The 25,752-nt window shown below is 44.0% G+C and overlaps 1 pseudogene; it reads left to right on the forward strand.

The window, feature by feature from the left end:
* The first annotated feature begins 4,369 nt into the window (after positions 1–4,369).
* On the forward strand, positions 4,370–25,356 carry LOC133389716 (probable ATP-dependent RNA helicase DDX5; annotated as a pseudogene).
* The last annotated feature ends 396 nt before the right edge of the window (positions 25,357–25,752 follow it).

Here is a 25,752-nt window from a genome sequence, read left to right on the forward strand (position 1 = left end):
GTATTGCGGTCCCATGCCGTGTAAGGCTTTATAGGTCAAAACCAGCACTTTGAATTTAGCCCAGAAACAAATAGGAAGCCAGTGCAGACGGGCCAGAACAGGTGTTATATGAGCGGACCTTCTGGTCCGCGTCAACAATCTGGCCGCTGCATTCTGGACTAACTGTAGTTTCCGAACTGTCTTCAAGGGCAGCCCAACGTAGAGCGCATTGCAGTAGTCCAATCTAGAAGTTACCAGAGCATGAACGACTGAGGCGAGGTCGTCACTGTCCAGATAGGGACGTAGCTGGGCTACCAATCGAAGATGGTAAAAAGCATTCCGTGCCGCTGAGGCTACCTGAGCCTCAAGAGACAGGGAAGAGTCGAAAAGAACTCCCAAGCTACGAACCTGTTCTTTCAAGGGGAGTGTAACCCCATCCAGAACAGGGTGAACATCCACCATCTGGGCAGAGAAGGCACTCACTAACAGCGTCTCTGAGATGTTAATGGCAAGGGAGAGGGAGACTTTCCTCCTCTCTGCCCTGCAGTTATGCCTTGCCAAGTCAGATGTCTTCACTGGAGATGTTCTATATAAATAAGGACGCAGCAGGACTGTGCAACTTGTGACTCATCGATCCAAACAGGGCTCATCAGCCGTGCATAGTGGCCCTCTAGAGGTTCTATAAACCTTGTTGCTGCCTGCCCAAGAATGGCCAAGGTAATTTATCATGCACTTGGCAGGCCACATTACATTGCTGGCAGGCTGTGTTTGACTTGGTGGGTTGTAAGGTGTTCAGGCCCTCGCTATAACCTAGGCTGTGTACACACAATACCTTTAAAGCACATTTAAAGCATCCCCCCAAAGAATCATGGGGACTGTAGTTTGTTAAGGATATTGGAAATTGTATGTCTGTGAGGGGTAAATTATAGTTCCCAGCAGGGATGGAGAGTGGAATTCTATTCAGTTTGCGTTTAAAGCTGAATCTATCAAATTCACACTTTCTGAAACATTATGAGAACCGAAACATAGCCATCCTTCGAAATTCACATGTATCCAAACTTTGCAGTGTGGTTCTCCAACCAAGCAATGTTTATAAAAATACATATATTAGGGGAAACTGGGCATAAAAATGAACGTTAGTGAAAATAACAATAAATTGTTACGATCAATTGTTTGCAAAAATGTATACATTAGTTAAAACTGCATACAAAAATGTGTTCATTAGGAGAACTGTTCACTAAAATGCTGAAGAGTTTTCATGAGGATTTTAAATATAATATTTTGCAACTCACTGCAGAAATGTGGAGAAAAATAAGTTTAAGATTGGAAAAATGAAATACTGAGAGAACCTAAATGGATAGATCCTTCCTTCCTTATTTCTTGGGATCCTTTGGGGGGACAATGGGGTGTGACTGTGTTTTAAACATATTGTTTGAATGCAGCCTGTGTAAGGACTTGCCTTATACTGAAGGCCCGCTGGGAGGATTTTTTGCTCCCAGGAGTATACCTGAGCTTAGGGTGAACCTTCAAATGATCTTGCCTGAGCTACTGCAGGGCTGAGGAACCTTTTTCAATCCAATGGCCAACCTTCCGGTGGCCACATGCCAATGGTGGGTGGTGTTGCAATGTCTTCCCAGACGCACCAGTGAAGACATATTTCAGATTTCTTCGTATAATGTTGTTTATTTTGCAATCATAAGGTAGCTTTAGTATTTCCTTTATGATGGCCCTTTTCTGGGCTAGTTGGCTCACCCACCCCCTCCCACCTGCAGCCTGCCTCTGGTGGAGGCTCCATTCTCCTGCTTAAATTTCCCAGAGATGTCACCACAGGGGCCAAAGGCAAAAATGAACAAAGCCATCATTGTGTATTCCCGATCTCTATGTATGGATGTAAAAGCTGGACAGTGAAAAAAGCGGATAAGAGAAAAATCAACTCATTTGAAATGTGGTGCTGGAGGAGAGCTTTGCGGATACCATGGACTGTGAAAAAGACAAATAATGGGGTGTTAGAACAAATTAAACCAGAACTGTCACTAGAAGCTAAAATGATGAAACTGAGGTTATCATACTTTGGACACATAATGAGAACACATGATTCACTAGAAAGGACAATAATGCTGGGGAAAACAGAAGGGAGTAGAAAAAGAGGAAGGCCAAACAGGAGATGGATTGATTCCATAAAGGAAGCCACAGACCTGAACTTACAAGATCTGAACAGGGTGGTTCACGACAGATGCTCTTGGAGGTCGCTAATTCATAGGATCGCCATAAGTCGTAATCGACTTGAAGGCACATAACAACAACAAACAGCACAGTGGGCTAGTTTCTTTGTGTTCACATATCCCGTGTTTTTAAAGATGTTTTGTTTTTAAGATTTGTGTAAAAAATATATTTTCTTTTTTAGCATTTTATCACTGTTGTTTTCTGGCCTGGGCTTCCTTTGGAAGGAAGATTAGATAGGCAACCTCCTCGTTGAACTTCAATCATTAGAATAAAAATAAGGGTGGGATAGAAATTCAATTATAAAGAAATCAATCATAAAAAGACATCCCTCTCTGTCCCCCAACCAGGCAAGCAAGAATCATGAGCTGAGTTCAAGGGCATATTCCAGCCAGACAATAACCAAGGAGAGTGCAAAGCAGGGCTGATGAAGGATGGGGTTTGGGAAGGTATGTGGTCTTGAGGGAATCCCAAGGGCCAGATAGAGGGGGCTAGAGAGCCACATTTGGCCCCCGGGCTTGAGGTGCCCTACCTCTGAGCCAATGCCTCCATTGTGGGGGATTGCAAGAACATCAGAAGAGTCCCATTGGGGCAGACCTGAAAGGCTGCTCTAGTTTATCATCCCTTTTCCAACAGCGGCCAGCCAGATGCCTCCATGAAGCACACAAGCAAGGCATGAAAGTAACAGCTCTACGCCATGGTTTGCCTCACAGGAATTGGCTTTCAGAGGTATACTGCCCCTGAAGGTGGAGGTTCCATTTGGAATAGACTCACCCTCCAGGAACCTGCCTCAACCCCATTTAAAGCCAACTAAGGTAGTGCCGATTGCTGCATCTTACGGCATTTAGTTCCATGTGTTCCCTTTGCGTTGTATGAAGAAGTACTTTCTCTTCTCAGCCACACCCCTCCTGTAGGGATGGGCAGCCTATGGACCTTCGGAGAGTGTTTGTTGCACTCCAACGCCCATCAGCCAGAGTCAACATGGAAAATGGGAGTTGGAGCCCAGCAACATATCATGAATGGTGCCTTTGGCATCAGCATGAGGTGCGCCACAAATCCCAACATGCTTGCATAGTTTCAAAAGCCCCTCTCTCCTAAGAGACCTTGTTCCTTTCTATTTTTTCAACAAAATCTTTGTGGGCTCAGCGTTCACTCGCTCTAGCACAGGAGAGCAGAAGCTGAGGCCTGGGGACCAAAGGCATCCTTCACACCTGTCTATCTGGCCTTAGGGACTCTCTGGAGGCCGTCCCCCTTCCTCAGCCACACCCTCTCCCCCAGGCCACGCCCCTCAACTGCGTTGCTGGAGTGTTTTTGCTTGGTTGAAGTGTGCCCTTGAGCTCTGAGCATGCCTCTTGCTTCCTTGTATGGAGGATAGAGAGGGGCGTGTGAGTGTGTGTAGAAACTAGGGGTGGGGGACAAATTTGATTCAGTTTGCATTTAAAGCTGAATTGATCAAATTCATACTTTGTGAAATAATATGAAAAGCGAAACGCAGCCATCCTTTGAAATTCTCACTTATCCTGAATGGCTACTAGCCATGATGGCTATGCACTGCCTCCGTGGCCAGAGGCAGTATGGTTCTGAATACCAGTTGCTGGAAACTGCAGGAGGGGAGAGTGCTCTTTGCACTCAGGTCCTGCCTGCAGGTTTCTCACGGGCAAATGTCTGGCCGCTGTGAGAACAGGATGCTGGACTAGTTGGGCCTTTGGCCTGATCCACCAGAGCTCTTCTGATGTTCTTTTGTTCCTGTATTCTTTTGCGGTGCAGTTCTACAATCAGAGAATGGGTACAAAATTGCATCTGTCAGGGGAAAGTGTATATTAAATGTTTTAGTGAGCCGAACATGCAAAAATGCATTATATTAGGAGAAAGGGCTTGCACAAATGTGTACATTGGTCAAAACTGCAACAAAAATGGGCTTGTTAGGAGAAATTCTCATTAAAATAATGAAGGATTTTCATGAAGATTTTTTAAATAAAAAAACAGCAAATTGCTGCAGAAATGTGGAGAGCTGCATTTAAAATAGGAAAGATGAGGAACTGAGAGAATCCTTCTATTCCTAGTAGAAACCAGCCTACTGTATACAAAGGCAAAATTCAGTTGCCCTCATCATCAGCTTTGTACTGGGTTATGCTCCTCTCCATCTCTGCTGTTAATTGTGGTCATCAGCATGCCTGGATATTCCAGTGAGAGGGACCATAGGTTTGGTGGCCCTCATTTTGGAGGAAGTCGAGGGGGATCTTTAGACGGGAAGGAGTTTGGAAACCCTAGAGAAAAGCTTGCAAAGAAAAAATGGAATCTAGATTAGCTCCCCAAATTTGAGAAGGACTTCTACCAAGAACATCCTGATGTTGCCAGACGACCACTGCAAGGGATTGAACAATATAGAGCAAGCAGAGAGATCCCAGTTAAAGGTCATAATTGTCCAAAACCAGTTATGAATTTCTATGAAGCTAAGGCTCCTGCAAAACGTTATGGAAGTAATCCAGAGACAGAACTTTACTGAACCAACTGCCATTCAGGCACAAGGGTGGCCTGCTGCTTTCAGTGGACTGGATATGGTTGGCACAGCACAAACTGGACCAGGGAAAATATTGTCTTATTTGTTGCCTGCTATAGTACATATAAACCACCAGCCATTCCTGGCACCAACTTGAGAGCTGGCTTAACAAGCACAGCAAGTGGCTGCAGGATATGGCAGAGTCTGCTGTTTGAAGTCTACTTGTATTTATGAAGGAACTCCTAAAGGGCCACAAATACGTGGCCTGGAAAGAGGTGTGGAAATTTGCATTGCAACACCTGGTAGACTTGTAGACTTTTTGGAAGCTGGAAAAACCAATCTCCGGAGATGTACTTACCTCGTTCTTGATGAAGCTGGCAGAATGCTTGATATGAACTCCAGATCCAAAAAATTGTAGAACAGATTAGACCTGACAGGAAGGCTCTTATGTGGAGTGCAACATGGCCTAAAGAAGTTAGGCAGCTTGCAGAAGACTTCTTAAAAGAATATGTACACATCAACATTGGTGCACTGGAGTTAACTCCAAACTGCAACATTCTGCAGATAGTGGATGTATGTCATGATGTAGAAAAGGATGATAAGCTTATTTGGCTGATGGAAGAATTTATGAGTGAGAAAGAAAACAAAACGATGGTGTTTGTGGAGACCAAAAGAAGATGCGATGATCTTACTAGAAAAATGAGGAGAGATGGGTGGCCAGCAATGGGTATCCATGGTGAAAGAAGCCAACAGCAGCGAGACTGGGTTCTAAATGGATTCAGACATGGGAAGGCTCCTATCCTGATTGCTACAGATGTTGCCTCCAGAGGTCTAGATGTGGAAGATGTGAAATTTATCCTCGGTTATGACTACCCAAACTCCTCTGAGGACTATATCCACCAAATTAGATGAACTGCCCGTAGTATCAAAACAGGCACAGCACACACATTCTTTATACCTAACAATATAAAGCAAGTAAGCGACCTCATCTCTGCACTTCATGAAGCTAATCAGGCAATCAACCCAAAATTGCTCCAGTTGGTTGGAACACAGAGGTTCAGGTCGTTCCAGAGGTGACCAACATGACAGATATTCTGCGGGCAAAAGAGGTGGATTTGGTTTTAGAGAGAGGGAAAACTTTGAAAGAACCTATGGTGCAGTGGACAAGAGAGACTTTGGTGCAAAAGCTCAGAATGGTGGCTATAGCGCTCAAGGTTTTGGTAACGGAACTGCCTTTGGAAACAAGCGTGGAGGAGCTGGCATGCAGGATGGATGTAGGGCTGGCACTCCAGCTTATCAGAATGGCTACGAACTGCAGTATGGAAATAACATGGCAAACATGTACAGAGCAATCAACCAGCAACAGTACACATACTCTACTACTGGCACTATGCCAATGCCAGCAAATTATACCCAGCAATGCAGAAGTATATTTAAGTGTCTTGTTTTTCGTAATTGCTCTTTATATTGTGTGCTGAGACAGGATACTTATTTAAAATCTTATGGAACATGCAGAAACGTCTGCCGTGCAGCAGTAACTATGGTGTACTTTTTCGCTATTTAAGTCGAATGTTCTCTGCGTTCCTGAATGATTTTTGGTTTTTTTGTACTAGAAAATTCAGACTGTGTTTTCACAAAGTAAATATACAGTGATTTGAAATATAGCAACTGGAGGCAATGCATGGCCTTCCAAAAAATAAATAAATGCTGCCCTGGGAGGAAGGACGGGATATACATCTAATAAATAAATAAAAATAAATAATAAAATTCACATTTGTTGCTCTGCCCCCTTTGGCCTCTGGCCACACCCACCCCTGCCATGCGGCCCCTGGAAGGTTTCCCAGATGGGAATGTGGCCCTCACTTTGAAAAACATTCTCCATCTCTGTCCTTTTCAACCATGGCTCCTGTTCTGTAGTGCTGACTGAAAACTGCTATCTGCCACAGTGAGGCTACCCTGACCACAGGATGACATACTTCAATTTTGTTTGTTCTTTCTTTTGATGCAAAGGAGGCAATAGGCTGGGACTCTTTGGCAGCTGTCAAAGGTTTTGCTTTGATGGTGCCACATTTCCCCCCTCCCCTCCCGGTTAGAGAGCTGTTCTTGCTTCTGTCAGCATATTTCCCCCCCCTCAGAGAAGATGAATTCATTGGTACAGCCTGCTTGCTGTCCACATATTCACAGTTCATGTCCTATATTTTACATAAAGCAAAACTTGGTAAGAGGAAAACACATCCTGCAGTTCTTCAAAGCTTACATGCAGTAAATATATTCTGACACTGACAGGTATTTCTTATTAAATTGCCGCTTGCTCTTGCTTTATATGTGTGCAACCAGGATTTGCTTAAAAGGCATTATTCCTTTCCTGAGCAAAGACAGGACGCCTGTTATACAGGCCTAAGCAAATAAAAATTAAAAACAAACCCTTAAAAAAACAACTCCCTCCCAATCCTGCCCATTAAACATATGAAATTTGAAAGAACCTTCTCTGGAAGGTGTAAACGGGGCCGTCAAAACGACAGCACCATAAAGACCAGGTGGAATCCCTTCTTCCTTTATTGCTGTAAACATTCCAAGTGGGACTCTTGGTCTTTTATTAACATCCTCTCACCTGAACTACAAGTCTCCATGCCACTTCTCAAGCAGGAAGGGTCTACCTTGGGTGGAAGGCAGGGGCAACCCCCCCCCAAGGATTTCTTGATGATGGCTCTGACTGCTTGTCCCCATCCCTTGAAGCCTGGAGAAGAGGGAGCAGGAATAATAGAGAAGCTGAATAAAAAACGACGAAAGGTTTTATATTTCTGCCAGACAGAAATGGAAATAATTCAGAAAGCTGAAAGCCCAGGCTTTCCATTTGCATCATAAAAGATATATATGGGAGAAATATTTTTCTGCCATAGCTTACTTCAGCTCTGTTGTGGTACTTTTGCGGTTGTAATAAAAGGGTGCAGGCAGGCATGTACTCCCAGTTACTTGATCAATCCAGAGCCTCATGTGTGCTCCAAAGGAGGCAGGAACCCATGCTTTTGTGGGTCTTCTTCACACAAGAGGCTGCATTGAATAAACCCAATAACATCTGATCTTGGAACCTAAGGAAACCCAGGTCCAGGAATTCTGTATGCTCCAGGCTTTATTTAGATTGAAGTTGTAGCCCAGTGGTAGGACACATGCTTTGCACATAGAAAGTCTCAGTCCAATCTCCTGAATTCTTAGAAAGTTGCCACCTGTCAGAGAGTAGACAACATTGGGCTAGATCAGGGGCAGGCAATCTGTGGCCCCACAACATAATTTTATTAGGCCTTCAGCCCAGAGCTTGGAAAAGTTACTTTTTTAAAACTACAACTCCCATCAGCCCCAACCAGCATGGCAACTGCATTGGGCTGATGGGAGTTGTAGTTCAAAAAAGTAACTTTTCCAAGCTCTGCTTCAGCCTAATTTCAAAATCCCTCTGCAAGTGTTCAGTTCAGACCTCTGGCAAGAGTGATCTGTTCCTCCCTTGCCAGACCACTGAGTAAGAAGGAAGGAGAAAAGGAGAAGGGGATGTCAGGAAGAGAGAGAGAGAGAGTTTGGTGTCAGGAAGAGAATGAGAGAGAGAAAGTGGATGAGTGTTAGGGTTGCCAGGTCAGAAACATCCCAAACCCTGAGATTTCAGGGACGGGCCTTAGTAATGTCATGGGATATGCCCTAGTGATATCATGTGGGCAGGCCCTTGTGATGTCATGGGGGCAGGCCCTTGTGATATCATTAAGCATGATACATTAAGCTTCAACCACAGTTGCTTGGAGCATACCACTCAAACAAACAAAACTTATCTGATTGGAAGATAGAAATCTTAGCTAATGTGGGTGTTTCCAGGTCCAGCTGAAGTAATGGGATCATTCCTTCTCACCTGCCTAGAGAGCCTGGGTAAAGAACATTTAATCTAGCCAACTTGCTTCTGGCAAGAAGGGTTTAAGTGCCCTCAGGCCAGGCCAGTCACCAGAAGGCCATTGTAGGAAGAAAGCCTAGTATTGTGGAGATGTTAGATGGGAGCACTCAGGAGTAAAGATGGATGTCCCTGAAGGCTGCAATTCTAAACACACTTACTAAGGGATGAAGCCCCACAGAACTCAACAGGACTTACTTCTGAGTAGATATGGTTAGGATTGTGCTGTTGGTAAGGCTTGACTAGGGATTCTCTGCAACAATATCCATATCAAAGCAGGGTTGGCAACCCCCTGCCTGGAATGCCCTGCCCTTATCTTTTAACATAGCTGCTCCAAACGTCTTTACAGATTGGACCCTTCATTGCAGAGAGAGGTATGAGAAATGAGTAAGAGTAAGAAGATTCTCTGTTTTTTCCTGCCTACTCTGTGGACTGCTATAAACTCACTTTGACAGCCTACCCAATTCCAGTGAGTAATAATTGACAGAGAGAAAAAACACATGGCTTGGTCTACCTTGGGAACAACAGCAATTGAAGCCACACTTCCCAGTATGTGAATTCTCTTTTACCACTATTGGGCAAGAAACAAACCATAATGCAAATAACAAGGTGCATCACCAGTGGGTTTAAGGGGGTTCAGCTGGGTAAATGGAATCACTGTTGTTGCTTCTATGGATATAAGGTCAGAGGTAAATGAAATGGAAATAGAAAAACAAAAGACAGTGATAATTTCCTAAATGCAATCTCATACCAACTGCAACAAGATTCCTATGAGTAAGGCAGAAAACTGCATCCCACAACCAGTCAGGATTCCTGACCAAAACTAAAAAAAATCCTGGCAGCCAGTCAGCCAAAGTCACAGAAATCCCATGCAGTACAACCTGAGCCAAGGGGTGCAGTTAGTGCAGAATGCTGTGGCACGATTGCTGACATGAGTGAGACCCTATCTGCACATAATACTCTGCTCTGATATCTGCACTGGTTGCTGATTTGCTACCAGGCTAAGTTCAAGGTGTGCTTTCCATATTACGGGTTCTGCTCTTGTAAGAAAGTGATTGCTGCCCTGGGCAGCATGTAGAAGCTTTTATGTTGTTATCTGTTTTTAAATCATTATTGTTTTTATGATTTTGAATGTTTTTAAATACCTGTCTTTAACTGTTTTTGCCAACAATTTTATTGTTTTAATTCCTTCTATAAACTGCTTTGAGGTTTTTCACGATAAAATGGTATATAAATGTTGTAAATAAAATACATAAATAAATTTTGGAGTCATTGTGACCCTTGGGTCTCTTTCCTCCTTTAGGCACAAAGGAATCTGCCTTATACTGAGTCAGAGCTTTTGATACCATCTAGCTCAGTACTGATGACATGGACTAGCATTGGCTCTCCAGGATTCCAGGCAATAGTCTCTTCCAGAGATTGAATTTTGGACCTTTGCATGCAAAGCATGTGCCCTACCACTGAGCTACAGCCCTATGTAAAAAAGTATCTTTTAAAATTGTTCTTTTCAATTCACTAATGAATCCACAGCATACTAGGGCAGATCCACACCATGCATTTAAAGCACATTCAACATACAGTTGAAGTACATGAATTCCACCACAGAATCATGGGAACTGTAATTTGGTAAGGATGGTGGGAACTATAACTGTGAGGGGGAAATGACACCTCCCAGGATTCTTTGGGGGAAGTCATGCACTTTAAATGCAAGCTGGATGTGCTTAAAATGTATTATGTGGAGCTGCATTACTTCATAAACTTTGCATGCATATAAATAATCATAATTAAGTTTTAAAATGGAAATCAGCTATAATGTTTACTTGGTGACCCTGGGCTACTCACCATCTCTCAGCCTAATCTGCCCCTCAGGGTGAAAATAACAGAGGCGGACCATGACCACCCCAAGGAAGAAGGGCACACTTAAAATGTAGAGGAAATAATAATTTGTAAATAATAATTTACACCATAGTGTGAAATCAGATACATATCAAGGCATAATGTGAAGAAATATTTGTATAAGTATGAATGTCAAAGATGTTTATTATTCACACAACCTGTACAAATATTTATAGTGCAATCCTATGCATGTTTACTCAAAGGCAAGTCCTAATGTATTGAATGGGGCTTACTCAGACAAGGAAGCATGCACAGGACTGCAATTCAGTGATAAGGAACTTTACTCACCCAATCGAAAACTCAGAATCATGGCACTTTAAGCTGTTTTGCAACTGTTTATACTTGTTTTATGGTTATTGGATTTTAAATGGCTTTATTTCTTGTGCGCTGCCTTGGTTCCAACCTTACCTCACAGAGTTGTTGGAAATATTCCATATATATACACACACACTGGAGATGTAAAAATACATACATCCGATATATTAGTTTATTGTCAAAACCAGTTGGCAATTGCAGAACATTTTTTTAAAAAATATTAGTTTCCTGCCAAATAAAAGCAGTGACACTTAAGTAACCCCGCCTAACTGCTTTAAAAAAAAAGATAGAAGGGGAAGAGAAAGATTTACAACACAATCCTTTTCTATGTTCACTCAAAAGTGATTTTCAGCACAACCCTAACCATGTCTACACAAAAGGAAGTCCTACTGAATTCAATGGGGTTAACTCCCAGGTATGTGGAATTAGCATTGCAGCTTTTACTCCCAGAAAAACTTCATATTAGGAAGGTTTTCAAAACAGGTTATGAATAAGACAAAAAAACTGCCCTCTTCAACAGTCCAGTAATTTAAACTTGTTTGATTCCTTAATTAGAAAAGTATAACACTGTAGCATGTGCTCTTTTTAAAACGTCTGTTCAAAAATTATTTGAAAGATAAAATGTATAATATGCCATTTTTTGCAAGTAATAAAAAACCCTGTATGTACACTTTTAATTATAACTAAAATTGTTTACTGTGTATGCCCACCAAAATCCTGCTGTGATCTTCTGTGGTAGTGCAATCCTATGCATGTTGACTGAGAAGCAAATCTCAATCCTATACAGGGAAAGTACTCTTTATGCTGCTGAAACCTATATATTTACTGAATTCCTGAAGTGAGATAAGCAGGAAAAGGAAACTGTTCTCAGAACTTGAAATGAGGTTTAGATATTTCCTGGAGGGGTCAACAAATCTTGTCAATCACAGCCCTGTCTTCACTTATTGGCTAAAAACCTGAAAAGGTGGGGATTAGAGCAGCCAGTACTAACAGAAGTTGTGGGCCTCCCCTGACATTTTGGTTTTTATCTTTTGAACCAGACCACCTAGAAACTTTTTTTAAAATGAAAGCTAAGAGTTCAGAGATTAAGGTGACTCACCCGGAGACCTGGAGAAGACCCCCAAGAACCAGAATCTCCGGGTGAAAACTGGACACCTGGCAACCCTAATGTGTGTGTGTGTGTGTGTGAGAGAGAGAGAGAGAGAGAGAGAAAGGGGATTGTCCCACCCTCTTTTAGCTCTGGTCCTGTTCACAGCAGGGTTTGGCCTCACCCACAGTTGGGATGAGGCCCCCAACTGATTATCCCTGGGGAAATGCAGCTTTCAAAAGAGCTACGATGTTAAGATCACCAAAGGAGGCCCTCTTAGTGCTGCTACATTTTACAATATGCCACTTGGTGATAGGGATGGGCAAATATATCATTTTTGGGTTTTCTCCATTTCTCATTTTTTCAGTTGTAAGTTCAGTTCTCCACATTTCCAAATCAGTTTGTGAAAGTCTGCATGAAAATTCTTTAGCATTTTAGCGTGACTTTCTCCTAATGTACATGTATTCAATTTTGCCTAATATACACTTTTTTGCAAAGCAATGTGCCCCAATATAATGCATTTTGGTATGTTATTTTTGCCAACATATTCATTTATATACACACTTTACTCTAGTATGTGCATTTTTGGACACAATTACTTGGCTGGAGAAGTGCACTGCAAAATTCGGGTAAGTGCAAAATTCAAAGGATGGCTGTGTTTTGGTTTGCATATTGTTTTGATAAATGTGAGTTAGATAAATCCACCTTTAAATACAAACTGAATTAAATTTCTCCCCCCATTCCTATTTGGCAATAGGGATGGGTGAGAAATTTGATTCAGTTTGCATTTAAAGCCAAATTTGTCAATTTTTCATTTTCTAAAACAACATAGGAACTGAAATATAGCCATCCTTTGAAATTTGCACATATCAGAATTTTGTGATGCAGTTCTCCAACCAAGTAAAGTTTACAAAAACACGTATATTAGGGGAAAGTGTGCACAAAATTAATATATTGGTGAAAATAAGATACAAAAATGCATTATACTAGGATAAATTGCCTGCAAAAATGTGTACATTGGTTAAAACTACATAGAAAAATGTATTTATTAGGAAAAATATGCACTGAAATAATGAAGGATTTTCATGAGGAAACCAGATTTTGGCTGAACATCAGGAAAAAAATCCTAACAGAGTGGTATGACAATGGAACCAATGACCTAGGGAGGTGGTGAGCTCTCCAACATTGGAGGCATTCAAGAAGCAGCTGGATAGCTACCTGTTGGGCATGTTTTGATTTGGATTTCTGCATTGAGCAGTGGGTTGGACTAGATGGCCTTATAGGCCCCTTCCAACTCTACTATTCTGTGATCCTATGATTATTATTATTATTTTTAATTCACCAATTGCTGCAGAAATGTGGAGAACTGAATTTAAGATGGGAAAAATGAGAAACTGAGAGAACTGAAATTGACAGATCATTCCATTCCTATTTGGCAATGAAACACAAGTGACCCTTCCATTTATTGGAGGTCTCCCCCCTGCTAGAGTCCCACAATAGGGCACTTCCAAAGTCTGTTTATAACAGACTTGTTTCCTCAGCCTTTCTCCTCCAAGGTTTTTGGCCTATTTTAGATACCACATATATCCTTGAAACTGCTCATTGTTTTGTTGCTGAGTTTATTTAAGTTTTAGGCATATTTTAAAACATTTGATTTCATCTGCTTTTAAAATTTTTAGTGCTGGAATTTTTATTCTGTAACTGTTTTGGGTTCCTCAGATGGAAAGCCATCTAGAAGTGATTTTAATAAATCAATGAATAGGAAAGCCTTAATACTGTGGCAGACGACCAAGGAGGAAGTGATGAAGAACTTCCTTAAGAGTTCTCAAATCTGTGTGAGGCAATGAGGATCAGAAGGATCTGTCCATTTCGGTTTTCCCAGATTCTCATTATTCCTGTCTTAAATTCAGTTCTCTAAATTTCTGCAGCAAAAAGTCCTCATGAAAATTCATCAGTATTTTAGTGTGAATTTCTCCTCATAAAAACATTTTTGAATGCAGTTTTGATGCATGTACAATTTTTTTGCAAGCTATTTCTCCTAATATAATGCATTTTATATATTATTTTCATTTTTATGTACACATGGTTTGGTTATAGAACTGCATTGCAAAATTTGGATAAGTGAAAATTTTGAATGATGGCTGTGTTTTGCTTGTCATTGTTTTGGAAAGTGAAAATATGATATATTTGCCTTTAAATGCAAACTAAATCAAATGTCTCCTCCATCCCTAGAGGCAACAGAGAAGGCCCTCTCCCTATGCCACCAAGCATGGGTTTGGAATTGATGAGAGCCCTTGCAGATGATCTTAATAAGCAAGCAGTCACATATAGGAGAAGCCAGTCCATCCAATATTCTGGTCCTAAACCATGTGGAGAACTGCTAATGTGTCACTAGAGATGGGCAGCTTTTATCCATGCAGTTCCAACTCGGAACCCTCCCCTTTCCAGAGCACTTTTACAACTTTTTACAATGGATTGTGCTTTAAAATAAAAAGTGCTGATATATGCACAAATATGTATAATGCACATTTTTAAAAGTATACTTCTCAAAGGGGTGTGCATGTGTGTTTGTGTTTGTGAGGGATCACTGCTGCCACCCAACCAATCTGCACAGTACATGGCTGGTTCTTTGCAGAATCGGGCAAAGTGGGATGAAGCTGGGTTTGCCTATCCATTAGGAAAAAGCTACAGCAATGGTGAGTACTTCTGTCACCTTTCCATCTGCCAAGTTTCCACTGCAGCTCCTTGCACCGCTGAAGAGGCAAGCAGCTTTTAAATTTTTTTAAGTGACTTGCCTCTTTAGCACATAGTGAAAACATCTATACAGAGCAATCCAAGCCTGCACATACATGCCTGCCATCAACCAAGATGGTGGCAGGGGCATCAGTCCCTTAGGGAAGCCTCAGCTGCCATCTTGGTTGATGGCAGGCATGCGCCTGCAGCACGGCCAGCCTTTACTTCAAGGGAAAGGTAGGTGGGGCATGCAGGTGGACGTTGCAGGCCTGCGCAGTAGTAGGAGGGTGCCTGGGAGCTCCCTCTCTGTCATCTGCAGCAGGGTCGGGAGCTGACACTGCTGCAGATTGCCGAAGGGAGTGCTACCCACCCACTCTAAAAAGGGGCCCCTTGGCCAGGGCCCGACCAAGCCACCCTCTGGCACCAGCCCTGTCCCCAACCCTGGCTCAGCGAGAGATACGCCAGCATAAGTCCCTCATCCTGGGTCAGCTGGGGCTCAGCCAAAGCTAGCTCAGTTGAGACCAGCATAAGTCCCCCCAAAAAGTGTTCTGGGGCATAGTGGGGGGCAGGACTGGGGGGGGAACTTACTCTGGAACCTAATTCCATTCAACTCAGTCATGTGACCTGGCAACCAGGCAGAACTTACACTAGCAAAAAGGGTGATATAAGTGAAGCTCTCTTTTAAAGGCTTGTTCCCCCTCTGTCAGCCTTGTGCCGGCTCAGCTGGCAGTAATGTTGCTCCTGAACGGGGTTTGGATTCTGGTATACTTCACTCCGGTTCAACTTAAGCTGACATAAATTATGCTAGCTTCCCATAAATTGCTCCCTAAGAAGTTACCAGCATTTCTAACTGGAGGTCTTGCATCTTCAGCTGAGAGAATGTTGCTGGGAAGTTCCTCTTGAGAATTTGGAGCATAATTGTCTTTCGGAGTATGAGGGCCAAATGAACTGTTAGGCTAAACACAGTGTTATGAAAGCTGGCCATTTTTGTTTCGAAGGAGTAGCAGCCAAATTAAGCACACTTTTTTTTAAAAAAAATGGCCACCTTAAGCACTTTTAATGTTTTATTTTTTTAAAAAGCAAGTTTTAACTCAAAGTGTAGCTTGACCCAAAAGTGCCAGGTTTGGGGCCTGGCATCTCTGTTCAGAGGATCTCAGATATGGAGGCAGGCCAATGTCTCTGCTTTGTAGGGTTGCCAGGTTCCTGGCCCGAGACTGATCCTGTATCTTTAGGAGAAGAGAAAGTCAGCCAAGTGCAGGTGTTCTTGCAACATTGTAATGGGAGAAACCATAAGGAGGAATTCTCCCTTCCCCATGCACAACTTTTAAAGATACAGAAGACCTCTTGGAGGCCTGGCCTGGCCTGCCAAGAGGAGTTTGTTGATTCAAGGGCTAAATCAGAACTCTTAATGAATGACAGGCCCTTAATTCTGACAGTGCTCTCTTGAACTGAAGTGACAACTCTGTTGTTCTGAGGATTGAGAACTGTCCTAAAGCATTTATGATGAAGAAATACAGAGCATAAATTAACAGTTGAGCTGTCTATCAGCATATCTTTCCCTCCATCTGTGGTTCATAAGACAAGCAATTGCAGAAGAATTGCGAAAATAGTCTTATTGCATTAACTTTGGGTGCTGCCCAGTTTATTGAGCATTCACACTGATTTGTTTGCAGGGAGATTAGACAACCGTGACTCTTTTATGAGCATTCCTTCTGATCTGTCTGCGGGAAGGTTAAATGACAATGTGTCAAAGCAAATGCCATCCCACACTTCCTGGTGCCTTTTCCTGTCACTTTCCTTATCACAAAAAGTCCATCCTTTTAGGGAGGTGGGTTTCTTCTGCAAGACTTCCCAATCAACCACAACGGCACAACTTGAATATGCTTGTATGGGACTGAAGCCCACCTGAAAACAGTCTGGAATTGCCATTGGTTTTCATTCCTGTTCCAGTGTGACATTTTAGGATGCTTGTTGTTGTTATGCACCTTCAAGTCGATTATGACTTATAGCGACCCTATGAATCAGTGACCTCCAAGAGCATCTGTCATGAACCACCCTGTTCAGATCTTGTAGGTTCAGGTCTGTGGCTTCCTTTATGGGATCAACCCATCTCTTGTTTATTTGTTTGTTTATTTAATTTGTATCCCTCCCTTCCTCCCAGCAGGAGCCCAGGGCGGCAAACAAAGCACTAAAACACTTTAAAACATCATAAAACAGATCTTAAAATACATTAAAACAAAACAGCATTAAAAACATTTTAAAAAAAACAACTTTAAAAAAGGGTTAAAACATTATTAAAAACATATTTTTAATGTTCACCGCCCAGAGAGCTGTTGCTAGTCGGGCAGTATATAAGCTTAATTAAATAAAAATAAATAAATAAATAAATATTAAACAATTCTGACACAGATACAGACTGGGATAGGTCTCAACTGGGATCTGTCTTTGAACTCTGATCAAGCCTTTTCCTTGCTGGGGTGACGAACAGAGAAGGAGGTCTGTGATTCCGGGTAGAAACTGTACAGAGGCAAAATTTACATTCAGTGCTCTGCCCATTTTTGCCTCTGGCCTTGCCCACCACTGACATGTGGTCCTTGGAAGGGGAATGCACCCTTGTGGGGCTGACAAAGGCTCCCCATCTCTGACTGAGTGGGGGGGATATCTAAGGTGTGGGCAAGCCCCAAAGGTGGTAATTTCCAGAACTGGAGTCTGCTGGCTCTACCACTTGGGTCTTGGAGAGGAGATTTTTAATGTTTAATGTATTTGTTCGTTTTATTTTGTACATCACCCAGAGTGGCTGGACAACCAGCCAGATGGGCAACTAATAAATTTAATAATAAATAAATATAAATAAACTTAAAAGGCTTGTTGAAAGAGGAAAGTCTTCAAAAGGCGCCAAAAAGATAACAGAGATGGCGCCTGTCTAATATTGAAAGGGAGGGAATTCCACAGGGTAGGTGCCGCCACACTAAAGGTCCATTTCCTATATTGTGCAGAATGGACCTCCTGATAAGATGGCATCTGCAGGAGGCCCTCACCTGCAAAGCACAGTGATTGACTGGGTATATAAGGGGTAAGACGGTCTTTCAGGTATCCTGGTCCTGAGCTGTATAGGGCTCTGTACACCAAAAACTAGAACCTTGAACTTGACCCAGTAGCAAATGGGCAGCCAGTGCAATTTTTTCAGCAGTGGGGTGACATGTTGGTGATACCCTGCTCCAGTGAGCAGTCTTGCCGCTGCATTTTGCACCAGCTGCAGCTTCCGGACCAATCTCAAGGGGAGCCCCACATAGAGCGCATTACAGTAATCCAGCCTAGAGGTTACCAGTGCGTGGACAACAGTGGTCAGGCTATCCCAGTCCAGAAATGGCCGCAGCTGTCTCACCAGCCAAAGCTGCTAAAAGGCACTCCTAGCCACTGATGTCACCTGGACCTCTAGCGACAAAGATGGGTCCAGGAGCACCCCTAGGCTATGGACCTGCTCTTTCAAAGGGAGTACGACCACATCCAAAGCAGGCAACTGACCAATTATCCGAACTTTGTAACCACCAACCCACAGTGCCTCCGTCTTGCTAGGATTCAGACTCAGTTTATTGGCCCTCATCCAGCCCACCACTGAGTCCAGGCAGCGGTCCAGGGCTTGCAAGGCCTCTCCCGATTCAGATGTTACGGAGAAATAGAGCTGGGTATCATCAGCATCCCCCTTTATGATGCACACCTTAATGTGGTGAGGGGGTTTGAGAGTGTTGAAGAAGCTGAGAGCAATGCCGTCAGGAGTCTAGACCAAGAGGCCAGACTCCTAGCAGGGGCACCCCAGCCAGAATTGTCAAAGCTGAATCACCAGACTAAGATGCATCCAGACTCAGAGGAAGACAATGGAAACCACCTCTGAATGCCTCTTACCATGAAAACCCTATGAACAGAGTATCCAAAATGCAATACGAGACCCCCAGGTCAGAAGGCACTCACTGAGCTACTGGGGAAGAACAAAAGACAAGTACGAGTAGCACTGTGACTAATGAAGCAGCTGGGTCAAAGCCAAAAGAAAGCCCAGAGGCTGATGGGCACAGATGCGAAAGGAGAGTCCGGAGTTGTACGACGCACACAATAGGAACATGGAATGTGAGAAGCATGAACCAGGGAAAGTTAGAAATTGTTAAGCAAGAAATGGAGCATATCAACATTACAATACTTGGCGTGAGTGAATTAAAATGGACGGGAATGGGACATTTTCAATCAGGCAACTACAAAATATTTTATGCAGGAAATGAGAAATCAAGAAGAAACGGGGTTGCTTTAATAGTGAGAAGTGATGTAGCAAAAGCAATTAGGAGCTACAACGCAAGGTCTGAGCGAGTGATATCAATGAGATCAAATGGGAAACCTATTAACATAACCATCATCCAAGTCTACGCTCCAACGTCAAACGCAGAAGAAGAAGAATTGGAGAGATTTTACGCAGAAGTACAGGAGGAAATTGATCACATACCAAAACAAGATATGATGATAATCATGGGGGGCTGGAATGCAAATGTAGGGAACAGAGAAGAACTAGGAATTGTGGGGAAATGGGGCTTAGGTGACAGAAATGAAGCAGGAGAAAGACTTATTGAATTCTGTGAAGCCAATGATTGGTTTCTTGCCAACACATTTTTTGAGCAACCAAAAACACGACTGTACATGTGGACATCACCAGATGGTCAGTATAGGAATCACATTGATTATATAATTGGAAACAGAAGATGGAGAAGTTCCATACTTTCTGCAAAAACAAGACCAGGAGCAGACCGCAGTACAGATCATGAACTGATCGTATCGAAAATCAGAGTAAAGCTAAAGAACAACAACAAAGAACTCATAATGCCAAAATACAATTTAAATAACATCCCAGAAGAATATAAAGATCAATTAAGGAACAGGTTTGAGGCTTTACACTTAGTTGACAGAGAACCAGAAGAACAATGGAGTAAAGTCAGGGACATTACCAGGGAAGAATGCAAAAAGCCAATACCTCTTGTTAAAAAGAGAGAAAGACCCCAATGGATGACTGAAGAAACTCTTAAAATGGTTAAAGAGAGAAGGAAAGCAAAAGCAAAAGGAGAAACACTTTCAGAACCGTAAATGCAACTATACAACGACTAGTACGTAGGGACAAAGAAAGCTATTACAATAGTTATTGTATAGAAATAGAAAAGGACAACAAAATGGGAAGAACAAGAGCCCTATTCCAAAAGATTAGAGAAATGAAATGGAAATTTAAACCACGAGTAGGGATGTTGAATAATCAACAGGGGAACACACTTACTGACCAAGATGAAATAAAAGGAAGATGGAAGCAATACACTGAAGAACTCTATAAAAGAGATGCCAGGATGACATTCATTCACGGAGGAACCATATGATGAAGAACCAGAAATTTTAGAATGTGAGGTGAAAGCTGCTCTTAAAATTATAAATATAGTTTGTGAAGGATAGTGAGAGTTGATAGGAGATGCCCTATTCCCCTCACAGAGCTACTATTCCCAGAGTTCACTGGGAAGAGAGACTGACTGTTATGTTAAGCAACACTGGCCATTAGAGCTCTGTCAGGGGAATATGAGTCTCCTAATAACACAGAGCACCCTTGAAAAACTACACTTCCCAGAATTCTTTGGGGGACGTCATGACTGTTTAAAGTAGAATAAATGTCTGGTGTGGATGTGGCCTAAGCAAAACAATCTGCCAGTGCAAGGACTTCTCTTTGCACAGCAGAACCTTTCCCTCTCTTTCCCAGTGCACCCCCAAAATCTGTTCTTGCATTTTCCCCAATCCTCTGGACCAGATTTGGTGGTGCAGTGAGGGGAGGAGAAGAGGCAAATCCTATTGTGCCAGCGCTAATTCTTGTGCTAGTCAGAGCTGGGAAGCAATTCATTAGGAATAATAATAATAATAATAATAATAATAATAAAAAATTTAATTTCTGTGTCGCCTATCTGGCCAATGGCCACTCTAGGCGACATACAAAACAGTTAAAACACAATAGATAAAATACAACATACAATATAAAAACACTATAAGAACAATACAGCAGCAACAATATTAAAACAGGGTAGGAGGCATTTCATTCATAGCAATTAACCCTCCCCGGAGATCCCAAAGGCCTGCTGAAAAAGCCAGGTCTTTAAGGCTTTACGGAATACATTTAGGGAAGAGGCATGCCGGAGATCTTGTGGGAGGGAGTTCCAAAGAGTGGGGGCCGCCACTGAGAATGCCCTCTCTCTCGTACCCGCCAATCTAGCTGTTTTTGTCGGCGGGATTGAGAGAAGGCCCTGCGTGGCTGATCTTGTCGGGCGGCATAATTGGTGGCATTGAAGGCGCTCCGTCAGATAAACTGTGACGAAACCGTATAGGGATTTAAAGGTTAATACCAACACCTTGAATTGGGCCCGGAAAACAACTGGAAGCCAGTGTAGATCAAACAACACTGGGGTGATGTGATCCCGGCGGCGACTATTCGTAAGTAGTCGAGCCGCCGCATTTTGTATAAGTTGTAATTTCCGGACCGTTTTCAAGGGTAACCCCACGTAGAGCGCATTACAGTAGTCCAGACGAGAGGTGACCAGGGCATGTACTACCAGGGGGAGCTGATGAACAGGAAGGTAGGGTTGCAGCCTTCGTATGAGGTGTAGTTGATACCAGGCTGCCTGGCTCACTGCCGAAATCTGAGCCTCCATGGACAGCCTGGAGTCAAGCACAACCCCAAGGCTGCGGACCTGGTCCTTCAGGGGTAAACTCACCCCATTGAACTTCAGGTCAACATCTCCCAACCTTCCTTTATCCCCCACAAGTAGCACCTCGGTCTTATCGGGGTTCAGCTTCAGCTTGTTCCTTCCCATCCATCCACTCACGGATTCCAGGCACTTGGACAAGGTCTCCACAGCCAACTCTGGTGAAGATTTGAATGAGAGATAGAGCTGAGTGTCATCCGCATATTGGTGGCACTGCAGCCCAAATCTCCTAATGATTGTCCCCAGCGGCTTCATATAAATGTTAAATAGCATGGGAGAGAAGATAGAGCCCTGTGGCACACCACAGTTGAGAGGCCAAGGGTCTGAAACCTCCTCCCCCAATGCTACCTGTTGATACCTATCAGAGAGAAAGGAACGGAACCACTGTAATACAGTGCCTCCAATTCCCAATCCCTCCAGGCGATGTAAAAGGATACTGTGGTCGACAGTATCAAAAGCCGCTGAGAGATCGAGGAGGACAAGAAAGGTGAATTCTCCCCTATCTAATGCCCTCCTCATATCATCTACCAGAGCGACCAAGGCTGTTTCAGTTCCGTGCCCAGTCCTGAAACCCGATTGGTATGGATCTAGATAATCCGTTTCATCCAAGTGTGTCGACAACTGATTGGCCACCACTCGCTCAATGACCTTGCCCAAGAATGGTAGGTTCGAAATTGGGTGAAAGTTATTAAAAACTTGGGGATCCAAGGAGGGCTTCTTCAAGATGGGCTTTACGATTGCCTCCTTGAAAGCAGATGGCATCACACCCTCTTTCAAGGATGCGTTTACCACCGCTTTGATCCCCTTGCCCAATTTCTCTCTGCAGCTCATAAGGAGCCACGATGGGCATGGGTCAGTTAGGCAAGTGGTAGGCTTCACAGTCGAGAGCACCTTGTCCACATCCTCAGAAGGGAGAAGCTGGAACCAATCCCAACTTACCGGTATGCAACTGGCCAACTCTGGTTCACTTACTGTGTCCACGGCGTATGGAATCGAGCTCCGTAGGTGTTCAATTTTGTCGGCGAAGTGCTTTGCCAGTATGTCACAGGAGGCCTTTGACTGTTCCAAGGGTTCCTGGGCAACTGGACCGACCAGGCTTCAGACAACCTGGAACAGCCTCCTGGGACAGCACTCCGCAGACGCAATAGAGACAGCAAAGAAAACCTTCTTTTCTGCCTTTATTGCCACTTGGTAGGCAGCTACTGCTGCTCTGACCTGTGTCCGGACATCTTCGGAGTGGGATTTCCGCCACCGGCGTTCTAGTCGTCTCACCTCCTGCCTCAGAGTACGCAACCGTGGTGTATACCATGGTGCTAACTGAGTTCTATTCAGGGGGAGAGGACGTTTCGGAGCCACCCGGTCTAATGCCCTGGTGATCCCATCATTCCACTCCCTCACCAGGGTTTCGACGGGGCGACCTTCAGCAGGTTCTAGTTCCCCTAGCGCAGTCAGGAATCCATCCGGATCCATCAGGCGCCTGGGGCGGACCATTCTAATAGGTCCTTCGCCCCTGCGGAGGTGGCGTGGCATTGAGAAGTCTATGTTTACCAGGTAGTGATCTGACCATGACACAGGAGTGGAATAAACCACTCCCAACTTCAGAGCACTCCTCTCCTCTCCCAGGACAAACACAAGGTCGAGAGCATGACCGGCTACATGGGTGGGCCCAGTGTTATTAAGGTGCAGTTCCCAGAAAGCCATGGTTTCCAGGAAATCCCGAGGGGCTCCAGTGAGAGTGGTCCCGGCATGCACGTTGAAGTCACCCAGCACTAACAATTCTGGGGATAACATCCGTACAGCCGAGACCACGTCCAGCACCTCGGCCAGGGAGTCTGCTGTGCAGCAGGGTGGGCGGTACACTAGCAGGATCCCCAAACTGCCCTTCGGGCCCAACCTCCAGTACATGCAATTAACAAATTGGGTCCTATGGAGAGGAGGTCTGGCAAAAACCAAGGACTCTCGATAGATGACTACCACACCCCCTCCCCGCCTTCCGACCCTTGGCTGTTGTGCGTAACGGAAACCTGGTGGACACATGGCCTCAAGAATGGGAGCAGAGGCCTCGTCCAGCCAAGTCTCCGTAATGCATGCCAGGTCTGCCCGCCCATCCAAGATCATATCATGGATGAGCACAGTTTTTTGTGCCACAGACCTGGCATTACACAACAGTAATCGAAGGTCGGTAAGAACCTTGCGTCCCCCAGTTTTTGTCTGGTTCTGGACAGACCCGGAACAGGGGATGGGTATAATGCATCTATCCCCCGTTCCCCTATTCTGGCTAGGTCTGCCAGCAGCACCCTTCCAGCGTCTGCCGCAATTTATTACTTTTTTGAGGAACGAGTGGGTAATTTCTTTACATTTTGATTGTAACAGAACGAGAAGGACATAGATGAAGGGGGAGGAGAAGGAGGCAGCAGCGGAATGGAGATGAAGAACTGTGGAGGTGAGAGGCGATGATGTGTGCATGTAAATACTGTGTTTGCATATGGTGCGCAAAGTGGCCTCTGCCACCCTCCCTGGCTACTTTGCTGCACCCCAGGGGAAAATGCTTGCTTGGATGGGTGTGCCTCAGTTGGTGATAGGAAAGTGGTTGAGTGAGAGAGATGATGCTTGCTGGCTGAGAGACAGAGTGTGCGTGGGGGTTTTTGCACTTGGTTTGGCATGCAAAGCTCTGAATGGTGGCCTCTGCCTCCCTCCCTTCCCCTCCTCCCTCACCAGTGGAGAGACCGCCACTGCTAGCTAGCTAGCCAGCTTGCCTCCCACACCCTAATAATGTTTGCTTGGGCAGGTGAAGTTTGTTCCATATAGTTCCTTTCTTCCAAAGTTCCAAAGCAAATCCATTTCAATCCATCCATACCCTCCCCCACACAGGCAATTTTGTAATAGTGCATAGAGGCAGAATTAATTACCATTATTAATAATATTTTTAAAATAATCTTTATTAAGGAAAAGAAAATTACAAAGTAGTACTAAAATAATAATAAATAATAAAAAGAAAAGGGAAAGAGAAAAAATGCTTTATGTAGATACATCTCATTCAGCTTATATGTATGTATGTATAAGAAAAATATATTACTAATGATATACAGGGTGGTTCATGACAGATGCTCTTGGAGGTCGTTGATTCATAGGGTCGCCATAAGTCGTAGTCGACTTGGAGGCACATAACAACAAATATAATAATCTCATGCAATACTCCAGCCAGCCTTGAAAATTCCAACCCAATCTTTTTGGTGAGGATGTATATAGCGAGTCTGAGTGTAATGGCATTCAAGGTGCACATTAGGAAGGTAACTTCCTGTTACATTTTGAAAGAGGACATGCACAGAATTTGAAGTCTGCAGGCGGTGCTTGAAGATGTATTGATTTATTATTTTTATTTATATTTCCATGTATAGACCGCTCACTATCTGAAAGATCTCAAAGCGGTTTACAATAGAATGCACAAGGTACAATAAAAAAAATATCAAATTAATTTACAAAGCAAAATGCATGAACAATATCCATATACATAAACAGTATAAAAGCCAGGATAGGCCACAAGGAACCCAAGTGCAAAAGATTCAAACACTGGAATTCCTTGCATGGGCCTCAGGAAGAATGTATTTGCAGCTGATACTCTGAGCTCTGATAAACCAGGCAGGTGATGGGGATTTAGCACCCATCAACAGTGCTAATGTGATCAGGGAAAACGGGGTCCAAAACCTGTCTACTCTCTGGGCTTCTGTGGTGAGATATCTCGGTTCCTCCATCCAGGGCATGGCATGCATGGCCACACTCCAGTCGCCCCAATGCACCGCCTTTTCCAGTCGTCTTCTGCACCGACACCGACCAGTCCCCAACTGTGACCACCTGGGTCGACTCCTCTTCCCACCCTGCCACTGCTGCCCGGGTGCCAGTCCTAGACAAACGGGTCCTGGATGAGATGAAATGACTGTCCGGCCCGGGGACCGCCGCCACCGCCACTTTACTGGGGAGACGCTGTGAGCTTTTTGGGGTGTTCACCATGGCCCCACCACAACCACCCCAGGAAGGGAGGCACTGTCGCCTCCTCTGCCGCCGCCTCTGCAATGTTACGGCTTGCTTCACTTCTCTGTGCCCCAACAGCAGCAACAAGCTGAGGAGCTGCACGGCCACTGCGCAGCTGTTATTGCCTACTCCCATAACTACAGACATCCTGGAGGCATCCTCCTCCTGCTCCTGCTCTCTGGACGGTGCTCCGGGTCCTAGTCCCGGCTGCGGGTCCTCCATGACTGCCCCTGGAGCAATGTTGCTGCTCCTGACTGCTCCCTATGTATGTGTGCGAGCTTATTTTTAATGTTGTTTTAGG

This window comes from Rhineura floridana, chromosome 7, assembly GCF_030035675.1.
Source record: "Rhineura floridana isolate rRhiFlo1 chromosome 7, rRhiFlo1.hap2, whole genome shotgun sequence".
Classification (NCBI taxonomy): Eukaryota; Metazoa; Chordata; class Lepidosauria; order Squamata; family Rhineuridae; genus Rhineura; species Rhineura floridana.